Source organism: Ornithodoros turicata, chromosome 2, assembly GCF_037126465.1.
Source record: "Ornithodoros turicata isolate Travis chromosome 2, ASM3712646v1, whole genome shotgun sequence".
Lineage (NCBI taxonomy): Eukaryota > Metazoa > Arthropoda > Arachnida > Ixodida > Argasidae > Ornithodoros > Ornithodoros turicata.
The window spans coordinates 101,717,125-101,732,409 of NC_088202.1; the positions used below are offsets into that span (position 1 = coordinate 101,717,125).

General features: G+C 46.3%; 1 protein-coding gene across 2 annotated transcripts in view; it reads right to left on the reverse strand.

Annotated features, from left to right (window-relative positions):
• Positions 1-2,474: 2,474 nt before the first annotated feature.
• LOC135385857 (doublesex- and mab-3-related transcription factor 1-like) overlaps positions 2,475-15,285 on the reverse strand; it is a 152,748-nt gene continuing 139,937 nt past the window's right edge. For both annotated transcript variants that reach the window (XM_064615427.1, XM_064615429.1), the window contains one exon: positions 2,475-9,440. The gene's annotated coding sequence lies outside the window, so the exon portion shown is untranslated. The remainder of the gene's footprint in view (positions 9,441-15,285) is intronic.

Sequence of the window (15,285 nt, forward strand, 5' to 3'; positions counted from 1 at the left end):
CCATGTGCGCTGTTGTGGAGGATGTCGAGCACATTTTAATGTCCTGCGTACGGTACACCGAAGCTCGCAGTGGTGACGGAAGCTGGCAGAAGTGGACGGCCGTCCGCTCAGTGTTTGAAAAGTACTTGGACCCTGGCCATCCCACTGTCAGGCACCGAGCGTTCTCCGCCGTGGTGAAATTTTTCTGAGACATTGATGCAGACAACAAATTTTGAAACTACGGGTGCTTGTGGGTTTTGTTGATCAACTGTTTGTATGTTTTGTGACAACTCTGTGTTTGCAAACGTTTTTTGTCGGAATCACCACCAACCACTAATAATCATCATCGCCATGGTCATTCTAATCATCGTCGTCATCGGTAATAGCCAACAAAATCATCAGCAACAGCAGCAGCATCCCAGGAATTTTCCACCAATGTATCTGGTGCAAGTGATGTGGAGTTCTTTGCCACACACTAGTGAAGACAAAACTTCCCTTTTATTTTGTCGTTAAATCAATCAATCAATCAGCCTCCTAAACAGACGAGTGCTTCATTGGTAACTGCTGGCTACTCTGCGCTCTCGTTTCGTTGATTGGGATCCTTCGTCATCCGGAAATTTTTGCTTCAAACGGCCAGCGTTGAATAAACTGGGGATCGACTCACAAGAAATACTTGACGCATAATCACAAAATAGAAATAAATGATTGGTCACAGGCACCAACTGCGTGAACAGCAGCTTTTGCTACGAATGTCGGCATATGTCGGCACAGTTCCCCTAGAAGTCGGCCCAGGACGCACACTTCCCCAGGGCGTCAGTCGTGACGTTGCCCACATACGTGAGGCCGACAACGGCAAGCCCTTTCACCATCACCACCACCACCACCTTTTGCTACGAATAACGATACAAATTAGCATCTTGGCCACAGGCGCGGTTGTTACACGACACAGGCAAGGGTTTACATTGTGCGCGTATTTATGAAGGTTGCGGGCTCGTCCGGTTCTTTATTCGCGTCAATAATCACCTATGATGCGCCGTCCTTCGTGTCTGAGGTAGTGGCTGCATCAATAATCGGCAATGCCGCTCGCGGGCTGCTTTTTAAGCCGGTTACCCGTTCGCCCCCATGGGCACGGGCGTACTCCCAGTACGAGCAGCACGCTGCCCTGTACCCATTGTATGTAGACTATATAGACACAGTGTCCAAGCAGTGCACTGCACTGAATGTGCCTATGGAGGTGGGAGGACAGGATATTCGAGGCTATTTTATCGCATGCAGTTATGCGAAATGAATCATCACGCTGCTAAGACAACAGCCACCCTCACCTGAACTTTCAGAGCATTGTGCTGGCCCAAGCAGCACAATGTACTGAAAGTCAAGTGCAATAGGGGTGGCCGGTATGTGTCTTATCAATGTTCTTTAGTTTCAGAATTCTGTTCAAGGCCTTCCACCTACCCGTCCACCCCTATTGCACTCGACTTTCAGTACATTGTGCTGCTTGGGGGGTGTCCACGACATGCACATGTCACGGGAGGTTGGCGCAGTACCGTCTGGGCTGATCAGGAGATAGTTCTTATCAGCCGAGAGGGCGAGGCAGAAGAACGTGCACCCAGCAGTTGCCGCCGGGTAGACAGCGACATAATTTAGCATTCCAGTTCAACCGAAGTCTGTCCTGCCGTGGAATTCTGCGTTTTGTTAGCGCGCAGCTAACATTCAGTAAACCACTACAAACATAGTTTGTAAGTCAAACGTCGCCTGTCAAACTTGCCTGTCAAAAAGCCTGTCACTTACAAACATATGCTATACGTGCAGCCAAAGAGCTCCTGCTAATTTTTTCCCCCCTTATACTACAAACATAGGTATCACAAGTGGGCAGAAGCTTCGCGTTGCGCGTACTCCCTCTCGACGCCATAGTTTACCTTCCTTAGACGTTATTAAGACGATAATTTGGCTCGATTCCCTTTGTTACTACACCGTCCTCCTGCCGCTTCAGGAGTTTCTTCGGACGTTCGCTCCACGTCCGCAGTGTCCGATCGACGTCCGTGGGACTCTTCGTGCTTGTAAGAGAAGGCTGATACACTGTGGGTGTCTGCAGCACGATCAGTTTTCGCTAAGGTACGTGCAACGTGCGTTTTGTAACGTGTTTGAGATCTTGCAGCGCGAGCTGCATATTCAGTCGACCGCCGCTCTTTTACCCTCGGCAACGTGCTGTGTCCCTGATGCAGTCCCGCTCATATGCACCAAGGTCTCCGTCACTTTTGGGAGTTTGTCCTCAACCGGCCTCTCCACCGTGCTTTGATCACCTGAACTGCCATGGCCATCATAATCTTTTATTGGCACTGGGGCAGCGCACAGCCTGCTGGCCGGCTTCCGCCCCACCTCATCATCGTTTATATATATATATATATATAATGTGTGTGTATGTATGTATGCGTTTTTTGTACCTTCCCGGTGCAGATGATTAGAACTTGTCGATCCCGATGAGTCATTCGAGGATATGCTATTTAACATATTGTGCTTTATTTATACAGTCCAAAAATCGCACCATGAAGGTTACATCAGATAAGCGATGCACTCACACAACATCATATAAATTCCAGAGTCCTTGGTTCCCTGTGCCCACGCGTGTCCCTTCTAGCATGCACACAGGATAGGCGCTCATCAAAAGACCCACAGAATGTGTAACCACAACGGAGATGTAAGTACATCTTTTTTACAGGAGTAAGGGCGCTTTGTTTACACACATTCGAAAAATACGTAGGTGCATACAACTGTAGCACGCAGTCAAGTTAAAGAGTCGACAAACAACGTTTGCGTGAAGTACATGAGCACACAAGAGACAAATCTGCAAACATTTTTCAGAATAGTTAACACTGCTCTTTTCTGTGCACGAAGAGCTGGACACGATTATAACGTACCACCCTGATTTGTCCGAAATTGTGTAGCGTCTAAGTCGCATACTGTTACACATATACAACTGGATTAACACGCGGTCGTTAGCACAGCTGTAACGCGTATGGCAACATTCTGTAGCTGTGAATAAAGTGCATGCGATGCTGCATATCAACAGAAGAATAGCAATGCATTGTTAGACGGAACACGCCGCACTATGTTCTTGCATACTGGACAACTTAAGCTCCTGGTTCAGCTTCTCGGTTAGCTGGCAGAATATCCAGAAATGTGACGCAATTGCAGTAGTAAATGGACGATCGCACGGACGAGACACCCGGATCGAGAGCCATCGCGCCTTAACAGACTGTATTCGAAACATCTGTGACTGCACATATCACTCCATGAGGGGATGGGAATTTCTTTTTGATGGAAAGGTACAGAATCATATTCTCCATCAGAACTAAGGGCACTATCCGTTCTGCCATGGCACTGGATAGCTGAATTGGTCTTTCACTTTATCTATCTAGTCACAGAAACTGCAACTTCTCGAACGCGCTTCTCCCTTAACCCCAGCGTAACGGCCCCAAGTTACGTTTGGTGCAGAGCAGTATGCAATAATCTAAACTGAATCCTAAGCAAAAAAAAAAAAAAGAAGAAGAAGACTGCTGCTTGAATGTACTTGCGCAAATTGTTACGCATGATTGTATTGGTCAGCGTGGCCTTCACAACTGCAGCGTGTCATCCAGGTTTGCATATCTTGCCAGCCAGTTATAGGGTGTATTTTGCGAAACCAGGTGCTTATAAAAGTTTCCTATCAAATAAATCGACAGACGGCGTACTCTCGAGAATTCTATCACATGAAGTGTTCTGGCAGTCTGCAGCGTTTGCATCGAAGCGTTAACGTTTAGGTGTTGTATGACCATACAAACCTATGTGCATGTATACCAATATACGAAGTGTGGCTATTAAATAACGAGACTCCGCGTTTTGTAGCATTCGTGCATTTGCGAGCGGGAAGCGCATGCGCAATATGGGGATCCCGAACCTTCGGGTAAAGAATGTGACAAGCTGCGTCTCGATGTCATTTGTTATATTTGTGCCAGCGGTGCTCACAGATACAGCCACGCAGTTGCCTTGCCGGGATCGTGTCAAACTGGAGCAGCGGACCAATCAGAAATTCCTCGTGAAATTTAAAAAAATAAAAATAAAACATCACCGAGTGAGTGCCTGAAACAGTTGCAGGAGGTGTACGGTGCCAATGCGATGTCACGTGCGCGGGTGTTTGAGTCGCAAAAACGGTTTGGCATCGGACGGGAGGATGTTGAAGACGATGACAGACCAGGCCGGTCTGTCACTGCAGCGACACAACAGAATGTACAAAAATTAATGAAATTGTTCGCAACGATCGCCGATTGAGCACTTGGTCGATAGGGGAGATGGTAGACATCTCAGGGAAAGAGTAAGGAAGAAGAGACCCAGGTTGTGGAAAAACAACTCGTGGACTCTCCACCAGGACAATGCGCGGTTGGTGAAGCAGTTTCTTGCCGACAAGAATGTTCCAGTGCTGGACCACACTCCTTGTTCGCCGGAGGTAGCTCCTTGCGACTTTTACCTGTTTCCAAAGGTGAAGGAGACCCATTTCCAAACTCTCCCCGAACACAAGGACAGAACACCAACACTACTGAAGCGCATGACACATGATGATCTGGAGCACTGCTTCCTACAGTGGAAAATGCGTGTTCAGCGTTCAATAGATAGGGGAGGGGAGTATGTTGAAGGGGATAGGTGTTAATTTGGAATGATGTAATAATAAACACGATTTTCCCCTACAGTCTTGTCATTTAATAGCCACAACTCGTACGCTCATTTTGAGAGTGTGCCGACATAAAAAATTTTCAATACGTGGCCGCCCTATTTCTTCGTGTACACCTCGTTGGGTGCTTGTTCTCGGAGAGAACACTGCAGAGCAGCCTGTGCATTGCAGACGGAAAATCAGGTTCTGCGCTCATCGTTGAATCTGCAACACACAATGCGCATTCATTTTGAGCGCTAACCCTAGATGATAATTTGGCTAACGGAAGAAGCTAGTCCCCATTGTAGGTAGCCAAGTTTTTGCATATTGAACGCTGTTAACAGACACACTCCAGTCAAATACATGTGCAAAGCGACCCATAGCACCAAAAAGCAGCAGCAGGTGCTGCCAGGTGTGTGTATATACATCAGCCAGGAGTACAGCTCCGGTCAACCTTAATAACAACACTGAAACAAAACGTCCCGTTCACGAGCGCGATTACAGCGACCCTTGGGGCCATGAAGAAATCTTAATTGAACAAAATTATTAGGTTAGTTTCACGCAAGGATTTTGTTCACTTAACATTCCCCCAGTGCCCCAAGGGTGGCTGTTATCAGGCTGGGAAGTGAGACCGAATTTTTTCCAGCGTTATTATTAAGGTCGACCGGACCTGTACATAAGTACGCTAATTAAGTTGCAACGCTTCTAGGCACAACTTGTATCAGCAAGAGGAGGACTTAGCACATATGTTCCGCCGCAAGGCGTCCATCTCGTGGCGGTGCCACACTACATGGAGCTTATAGCACTTTGTTGGCAGCAGAAAAACACTGTCAACAGAGTCACAAACATAGCGCATGGAATGCACAAGTGTTATTAGCAGGCAATTACATTGGCAAAATTGACACTCTATTACGCTTTAGGATACATTTGTTTGGCACACAGTTTTGCGTCTTTGGTGCTACAAGCTCTGCGCAGAAGAACAGTGCAGTACAGAGTGAGAGGTTAAGCAGATATCTGCATGTGCAAAGTGCGCATTCGAGTTCCTTTAGCTTTACCATCAACCCTGAATATCAGGATCCGAAGCACTACAGGTCGTCGCGACTGCATTCAGATGAAATTGACTAAAAACAGTACATTTCGTGAAGACACCAGTGTTTACAAAGAGGTACGTCCAGAAAAGGGACGAAGCTGGGAGGGAGGCAGACAGTAAGGACAAACATATCTGTAAATATGATCACAGCTCAGCTTTGTTTGAAGCAAGCGTCGATCCCAGTCGTACAAATATTTGACGCTTCTCGAATACGCGAAGACATCAATGATAAAGTGCAGGTCATCGTTTGGGAGACACAGTGCACTTATCCCTTGTCCTATCCTCGTAGGGGAAGAATGCCACGACAGGTACTATATAGATAGTGTGCCTATTAAATAAACGAACTGCATACATACGAGCATGTCGGGAGAAAAGTGTTGCTGTTGTCGGAACGTCACGCGTCGTATACTTCTGGGCCGCGTAGTCCGCAAGCCAATATTCCATTTAACTGCGTCCCTTGTGTTGCCCGATCGTTGAGCAGCAGCATGCGAGCTTCAGTATGAAGAAAGATGAAAGGAAGTGCCTCAGGGGGACGAGAGCCGCCGATATTTCGAGCAGAAACTATATTCTTCTTCTGGGCACCGTCCTCATCATTTGCGTGGTATTTAAAGGGTTAGGGATGACGTGTTAAAGGTTCATAAGTATTGTGGGTCGACGCACAATTCTCATGAATTTTTAACACGTCGTCGCTAACTCTTTAAATAATATGCCAATGATGAGGATGGTGCCCAGAAGAGGAATAGTCTCTGCTCGAAATATCGGCGGCGCTCGTCCTGAGGCACTTGCCTTCATACTTCCTTACCGGTTAACTGGATTTTCTACCCTTTTAAGTATGAAAAAGAGGTGGATAAGAGTGATTACATAATTCATTTGCCGCAAAATGAAGCGCTGTCAAGTGGTCCCGCTTTGCCTCTGCAGAAGTCGTCAAATCAAGAATAGATCAGCTGTTTAGAGGTCCAATACAGACTTCAAACGATTAAGCTGTGAAGCGTACCAAGTGAGAGATCGCACCGTAGGCAAGAACGTGACGCACGCTGAAATGGGATACGAGTTGTAACTAGATACTATGTATATTAATATGAATTCGGTTGGCTAATTGTTTCACCACGCATTCTGTAAGGTATTATTACGTGTACAGAAGTAGACACCTAATAACATCTTGTTGCTGTCGTCACATGCAAGGCAAACAGCTAATGTGGCAAGTGGACATCTTTCTGATTCTGTTCTCCTTGTCTCTGTCGTCCTTGTCTCGCAACTCATTAAACTCGAGCAAACGCTACCGTCGTCGCAATTACACCGGCTACCGTGCGTGCTGTTACTATGTTCCAGGAAATCTTGATTGTGGTGCAGTCTGCGGTCAGTTATTTTTGTTATTACCGCTATTACCGAACTAGTAATACTAGTTGTTATAGTTTTCGTGAAAAGCACAGTGTAATTTGGGCAGTTACTTGTGTAATTGGATAATTATGTTAATAAAATATTCTGAACGGCACACTAGCCCATTCCTATACAGGGCTATCGGTGAGTAAGAACCGAACTGCATTTCGCGCACAGACTTCTTTGGATCATATTTGATTTCGACAGCGCGTAATGAGTTATTGGCAAGAGCTATGACAGAAGTCGTGTACTCGGAATATCGGCAGGGAAGTGAAACCACGTTATCACAAACGATAAGCGTACGAATATGCTCTGGTTAACTATGAGTCTATGACTTGCGTAATTGCGGTCATTGCTATACTTTGCATCGCAGTCGCTAATACGCGATAACTATTTTCTACTGGAAGGCAAATGGAGCAAATAAGGGTCCTTTGAGCTACCAGATAATAGAGTGTTGGTAGACCATTGATAAGGTCACCTTGAAGATAACGTACCTACCGGAACTAATGACAGCGTGCATGACTCAGAACCTTATTCGTTGATTGGGTACGGTACTTCGGACGCCACGTTATCAACGGTCTACTAACACTCACTACTGAGAGCATTGGCAACGTCTTCCTCAAACGAACACAAGTGCATAGGATATTGTTGGCGTACGCAATCAAAGTGCTAAAACCAGGAAGCGCAAATTTCGGTTGGCCAGGTTTGCGATAGCTGCATAGGACGCAAGTTAGAGCTGGCCACGAACTCTAAAAACAAAACCTCACCGCATAATTAACACGCTGAAGGCTAGGACGAACGCTCTTTTGTGACAAGTATCATAACTATAAACGTGTCACGAAAGGTGTATGCTTCCCGTTCTGAACAAACCAGGGGAGAGAGAACGATGCCGTTCGGGGTTCTGGTTGGCTAGGAGCGTGCTATGCGGTAAATATCCGTGTTACGAGTGTAACAACGTGAACGATGCTGTTTTGTCGGTACGTACGATATGTACATGCACTTGAAATCCCATAAAAGGAAAGGTAGACACCTGTTGCGTTGGTTATCTAATTACGAGTAGAACGTACTCTAGCACCTAGCATTGCTGAACTGGCATGACATAGACCTTGAGTTCTTTCTATGTCTGGTAGCAAGACGTCAGTTGTCTTGTGTTTGCTATTCTTCTATCTTATCACAGTTGGGCGTTACCTTACGTATGCATATTTTTCGTTTTTGTTGATGGTCCTATGCTAGCATTGACAACGTATTTCTTTGAATTTTACACAAACGAACGGGAAAGCAACAAGTCTATTTTAGTAGCAATATCGAAAAGGTGAAGGTACTTTCGGTTTAGCGGAATCGCATAGCGCAGGCGTGCAGCTGGCATTCTGACGTGGCTGGCGTGTATGCTGTACCAACAAGCATATCTGTAAATATGATCACAGCTCAACTGCGTTTTCAGGCGCTCTGGTACTTGTGCTTTGTGTCAGCTGAGGGATTGAGAGGGGGAAGAAGTTGGAGGAAATCCACACGAGTACATACATAGAAACGTCCACCTTATCCATATGTACAATGTCCAATACTTTGGCTATAATCCCTCGCCGTATGTGTATAATATACTGTCACACACAAGAAGCTCGTTCCCCAGTATACAACAGATAATTACAACAACAGCAGCGAAAATGGCACTCGATAGTGATTCTCAACATTCCTAGCTTTCAAAGTGCAGGATCCTGCACCACCGTGGCTGCCATTTTGACCATACTCCAACACTCTAGAAACAGCAATTCACCGCATAGCACGCTGAAAGCCAACCACTGCACAGAATGACACCGTGATCACTACTGAGTTTTGGAAAGCGTGTGGCGTACACCTTTTTGTGACAGTTAACATGACTGCGTGTTACAAAAAGGCGTACGCCTCCCGTTTTCGAGAAATCAGAACGATCAGAACCAAGAGCGTGTGAAGCAGTGAAGATCCATTTCAAGAGTGAAGGGAACTCAACTCAACTGAACTCAATGGTGCTGGTGTCAGCTATGTTGGCGCTATAGCATTCACAATCCCTTAGCTCAAGCTTCGAAGAATAGCTAAGTCTCGTTGAGAGAACAACTTTGCGCTAGTAGCTGATGCAGCGCATGACAGAAGGTGGAATTTTGGCAACAAAGGACAAGGAAGTGTGTCATAGACCTCGAGGGATTGTCTGCAATACACATTCGTGGAGTCCAGTAAGCGGCTCAGGTGATGGCACCAGTAACTAGACGTTGACTTCACGTGGCGTTCCTTTTGATCACAGCCCAGAGCGGACAAGAACTTGCTGCACTGTTAGCGTAGAGCCTGCAAAGATAAATAAGAAAATAGTAGTCCAGCATCGTTGGTTGCGCTAATTCCGTTAGTTGCTATGTAGCCGAAACTACCGGTCGATTAGTACTTCCCACGCTCTTCACTGCTGGATGAAAAATGTTGACAATGACAAATAATTTGTACAAATATATTGTTTCGTAGATAGCTAATCCAGCGTGGATTTCGTGCTTTCCATGTAGGCAGCATATTCCTGAGTTCGGAGAGCAGACAACGGGGCAAAAACAAACAATGTACAGTACAAGACTTTCCATTCGGCAAACTCAGGGATGTGCTACCTGTATCAAACATGCACCAGCTCACGTTGTGGTATCTGAGGCAATGAAACACAGAATGACGAACTCAACATTTAACATTCGCAACGCCCAGTTGGCATACTCTGATCAAAGAAGATCCCGCTGCTGGTCATCAACCGCCATTCATAAATCGAAATACAAACCAGCATAATGCACATTACTTGTATAATATTTCCAAATGTATACTGAATACGCTCATGTGGCACCAGAAACGTTTATTGGTTTATTGCTCACGACAACTGCACTAAAAACGTGGTTATTTCCACATACTTTTCGCGAAAATGGCAAAGCTGCCGGTTTTGCCTCTCTCGACTGCCATATCGGTGCATCAGTGTGAACGCATATGCAATGGGGGAGACTAACGCCAGGGCAGAACCCTTTCTCATGGACTTTAGTAAGGCTATTCCCATAGGTCAGTGGCTGCAATGTGGCGCTCCCTTCGGGTCGACAAGCATGCGGAACCGCGTTTCGTTTACCACACCCCCGTCAAGATTTTTGTAATGGACTCTGGAGTAACGAGGGAATATCTGTTTTGTCAACCGTAATAGAGGGACTTGTAGATCAGTCCAGCTTAGAGCGTAAGTTCTTATCTTAAAAGGAATAGAGAGATATCGATGCGATATAAAGCACTTGTGTGTCGCCCCGTCGTCAACTTATTCTGAGTATATGACCGTCTGATTGTGGTGTATTTGTGTGAGTCTTCCGATGTCCCTTTAAAGGAACCTTGCAAACAAATAGAGGAATGTCAATTCTGTCATCCTGGTACAGCTACAGACGCATGAGCGTGATGTAAGCGGCGAAGGCAACGGAAGTGCATGAAGAACGCGTGTAGACGTTCCACGATGAAATGGAAGGGGATGCGCTTAACAGGAAGAGCTACTAATATAATTTTGTTTCGAGACGATACTTGAGCGGTGCCATCAGTGTCCATCGGCACACCCGGGCAAAGGGAACTTCCAAGAATGGTGGCCGTTTTACGCTCGAATAAGATAACGTGTGGCGAAGAAAAGAAAAAAGGAGGATGAGGATAGAAAGAAGTACGCAGCTGGGAGAATCGAGGTGCATTAGGGTGCATGATTTGCGAGGCGTGAAACACGACCAGCCAAGAGGTCGTGCCGTTTTACACAAAGTTGGTCCTATAAAGTAAGAAAAAGGGAGGGGGGGGGGGCGTACATTCGCTCGCTGTAAACTGACAGAAGCAATTATCTGGGGAAAGAGAAAGGAAAGGGAGGAAATGCTGATACGTTATGTTACAGTGAAATACGCTTGCTTTCACTTTCACAATAAGAGATTAAGTCTGGCCATCGTGGCCTCTTGTCTTCTTAAACAATAATGTAAACTTTACGATGCAGACAAATGCGGTTTATACGAACCGAAACACTTTCTCCATTGCAGCATTCCTTTCCTGGGCTAGGCATAGGTTGAAGACAACCGCGTCGTCTGCTACGAATTCCCGCCATCTTTATGGCCACGCACAGCTCGCGATGCGCTCTCAAAAGTGTAGCTATATGCTTAGCTACACACTACATTTTGGCGCTGAGTAAATACATAGCAGAAGAGGCTTGAAAAAGTGGGCGAAATTGGTATACAGCATTCATACGTGGTAATCGTGGGCGTAAACATGGCGGCTTTGCGGCATTCGCTTCTAGAAAGGGTTGCTTCACCCTACACAGAGGGAGCTAGTATACTCAGGCACCCTGTCCTGGGCGATTAAGGAACGACACCTTGCACGGCTTCCACGAGAGACGTTAAATACGGTATGGCATGTTCTGAGATTTTCACGCACGCTAAAAGAGCAGTCAGGTGGGCAAAATTAATCAACAGACCGACCACTGTGGCGTCGCACGTGATCATAATTGTCTCGCGACGTAAAGCCACGAAGCCACTACGAGGAATGCCCGCACGTTTTATCTGGTTAAACTGGACGGACGAAGGGCAGACAGGGATTTAGAGATGATTTTCTGAGCGCTTGACAAGCACTTTCTTTTCTTGTTCTTCTTTTTGTTTTACACTTTTGCCGAATGCGATATTCATCGTTGATTCTATCCCAGTTTCCCAAATATTTTTAACTCGATTCTCTCTGGGAGGCCAATGATTTTGATCCATGTTCCTAGAACTTCTGCCGAATTCAGGGACGACAGTAATCCAGTTGACGTGATTCAGATACTCAAATAAATTTATAAATGTTCTGCTCTTAATTTAATCAGTTCTCTTGTAGCTTCACGTATAAAAATTACCAAAAATATTACAGAGTGATACTTCTCCGTAACACCTGATACGAAAATGCATCACGCTGGAACCAAATCTTCAGCGCCGTAGCATTTCTCGATCAAAACACTTTTCGTTTTCAAAACCTTCTTAGTGAGATCACTCGGAATATGCGCATATAAGCTATGGCATGAGAAAAACAGGCAGTACGTCTGCAAACGCGCACAAAGGCGGATGTTCTATCGGATACTTGAGTGCTTGAGCCAGTTTAAGTACCTGACTGGTCTGCCATTTACCATGCAGCGTGGGTCGCCTAGCCACCTGCTGTGGGCGTGTCCGAGCATTAGGAATCCCAACCTCGTGTTTCAAAAGTTTACTCGCGCAAAGCCTCGTCGAGGACTCGCCAAGAGTCGTTTCCGTACAACAAAGACTCCACTGTTCTTGCTGGACGCCGTGACTGAGGGCAGCGGCAGAGAGATTATGAAAACGCGTCTCGCTTTAATCCTGCGCAATCGTCTAATGGACTGGATGATTAGGCGTTCCTCATCCTAGGTTCCTGGATTAATGTCTGGCGGAAACACTCATTCTCCCTGAAAGTAACGGCAAAGTGTGGTGTAGATGCCCAGGAGCTATCTCGGCGCTATCTCGGGTAAAGCTCAACTTGTGCCCATGTATGCCGAGTAGAACTATCGTAAAAGGACCACTTCGAAAATCCATTTTCTGTTTAGAGGGGCATCTCGGAACAGCGAATCGCACAGCCGATGACTGTAACATATGCCACCCTCTCCTTATGTTTCGCAGAGACTTTTGTTGTGTCACTAGTGCCCTCCTCACGGCGCTGATAGGAAACTGCGAGAGCACCACGCCTAGAGTGTGCGCGTAGTGCGGGAGGCCGCCACGCACGTGAGCAAGAACTGCTCGTCATGAGTCCTCCCTTGTATGGTAATTGTATGCATTAAAGACCAACAGAAAATGTGATTACGAGATTCCAGTTCTGTGTAGCTGCAGAAGGGACCTCTTCGAGCATCTTTTGTGAGGGTAAAGGCTACTCTGGCCCTACCTTGCCCAACTGAAGTAAGTTGTGCCATTGACGAATTAAAAGAGGTGGTCTGAACTTCGTGCCCTGCTTACCGCTCGACAGATACGGCCACATGCCCTTTCCTCCTTCCCAAACACCCTTGACACTTGGTAGCATGATGACATTAGCCGTCGTTTCTTGGTTTGTTCTCTCGTGAAGTGGGTGCCAGAGACCGCTTCGACCAGACGCACCTTTGGCGTGACGGAGAAAGCTTACGTGGTATTTTTGGAAGTCCGCACACACACAGAGACATACATACATACACACGCGTAACAGAGAATTGTACCCATTGGTATTCGTCACCTCATGTCAGCGTCGACAACCTCACTATTGAACACTTTTATCTAATCCTAATAATCAAATAGTTAAAAAGAATCAATTTTAATTAATAAACTAATTAGGAAACCAGAAATATGCTGAATATCTTGCAAGGCTAGCAACATTATGCAGACGGCCTCGTTTCAGTGCGATGCGCAGTTTTGATGAAATGAAACACCCTGTATACGCTTGTTGAAGCTTTTGACTACGTTAAGGGTTGAACTCTTGAGAGATCGAATAGTGGTTGGAGTGCGAAACCACAGACGCTCGTCACGGACTATAAATGGAATGTGTCTTAACTCTCGAGAAGGCAGTGGCATTAGACAAACAGACTGTGGAACTGTGTCCAAGCTGCGTGGATGGAAGGCAGCAAAGAAGTGAACCATTAATACCAAAACCATTCCTGGAAACACCATGGCAAAAGATTGCAATGGATTTGTTCAGTGTCAGATGGAAATGCTATCTTTTAGTCACAGACTTCTATTCCAGTTACTTTTAAGTCGCATTGCAGGAGCCAGCGGTCAGAGACTGTCATCATCAAAGTCAAGTCAGTATGTGCCAGGCATGGCATACCGGTAACTGCGCAGAGACAACGGACCACAGTTTTAGGGTTGCATTTAAACAATTTGCAAACGACTTGGGGTTTTCTCACGAGACCTCTAGTCCTCGTTATGCTCTTTGTGGAAACAGCAGTCAAGATCGCAAAGATGAAATTTAAGAAGTCATCAAACCCATATCTCGCTTTGGTTTCGTAGCGGGCTACACCATTAAGTAACGAATAAAGCACAGCGGAGCTTTTATTCAGTCGTCGCCTCAAGACCTCGTTACCTGTGTCTTGTGAACTCCTTGTACTACAAGTATCGGATCCAAACCATGTCAAGGGTAAGGAGCAAAGTGCAAGAATGAAGCAACAGCTTCAGTATAACAGACGGCACAGTGTTAGATATCTGCCACAGTTAGTTCCAGGGCAGAACGTATGGATCACTCACCTGAAACCCTATGGGAAAGTCGCAAACCTTTCGGTTAACGTCGTTAGTCGGCTAGCCTTTCCCTTCTCTTTTTTTTTCTTCTTTGCGTTAAACATATTCCCCCCATGTGGACACACCGCGATCGTACTGGCTGAAAACAGGGCAAAGCATTTTACGGCGCAACAGAAAGTTCCTCATCCTCAGCTGTCAAGTCACTCCTGCTGATGCACAATTTCCATTGATATTCCACTGGAACAGCCAACAAACACTAGTGTGGCTCCAAGCACCATGCATGAATATGCACAGCTGGAACAGCCCTTCGTCCCCACCAATACATCTCGGGAAGATTCGGGAAGCCATGGCATTGCCTTGACTGTACAGAAGAGGGGGACATGTTGTGTCACTAGCGCCCTCACGGCGGATACGAAACTGCGACTGCATCACGCCCAGAGTGCACGCGTAAGGCCGCCGGTAGGTACCCGCGGTAGGCCGCCGCACACGTGAGCAAGAACTGCTCGTCATGCGTCCTTCGATGTATGTTAACCGCACGCATTAAAGGGCTGAACAGCGTCAATGCCTCCAAGTGCTTTGGCATGGATTGAGTGAACATAGGTGAGACTGTGTCCTATCCTCCGAGGCAGAGATTAATATGTTCCAGTGCAATGAATAACGCTGCGCTACCTTCTAGTCATTACTGTCCTGCGATAGAGCCAGAATGCCCTAAGGACGGCTAACCTCCGCATACAAGTAAAGTACAGCGGCCAGCGCTAAGACTAACGTCCGTGGATAATAACATCCGACCATTTTCGAGTCACGCACTAAAAGTCCTCTCCTGTACTTGCTTATGCCTTTGCACAGCCATGGTCGTAGCTAATGGTGGCCAGAATACAACAGTTGTAAAAACATCGTGTTTTTAAACAAAAGGAGTAGGGGGGGGGGGGTCCCCGAAATCC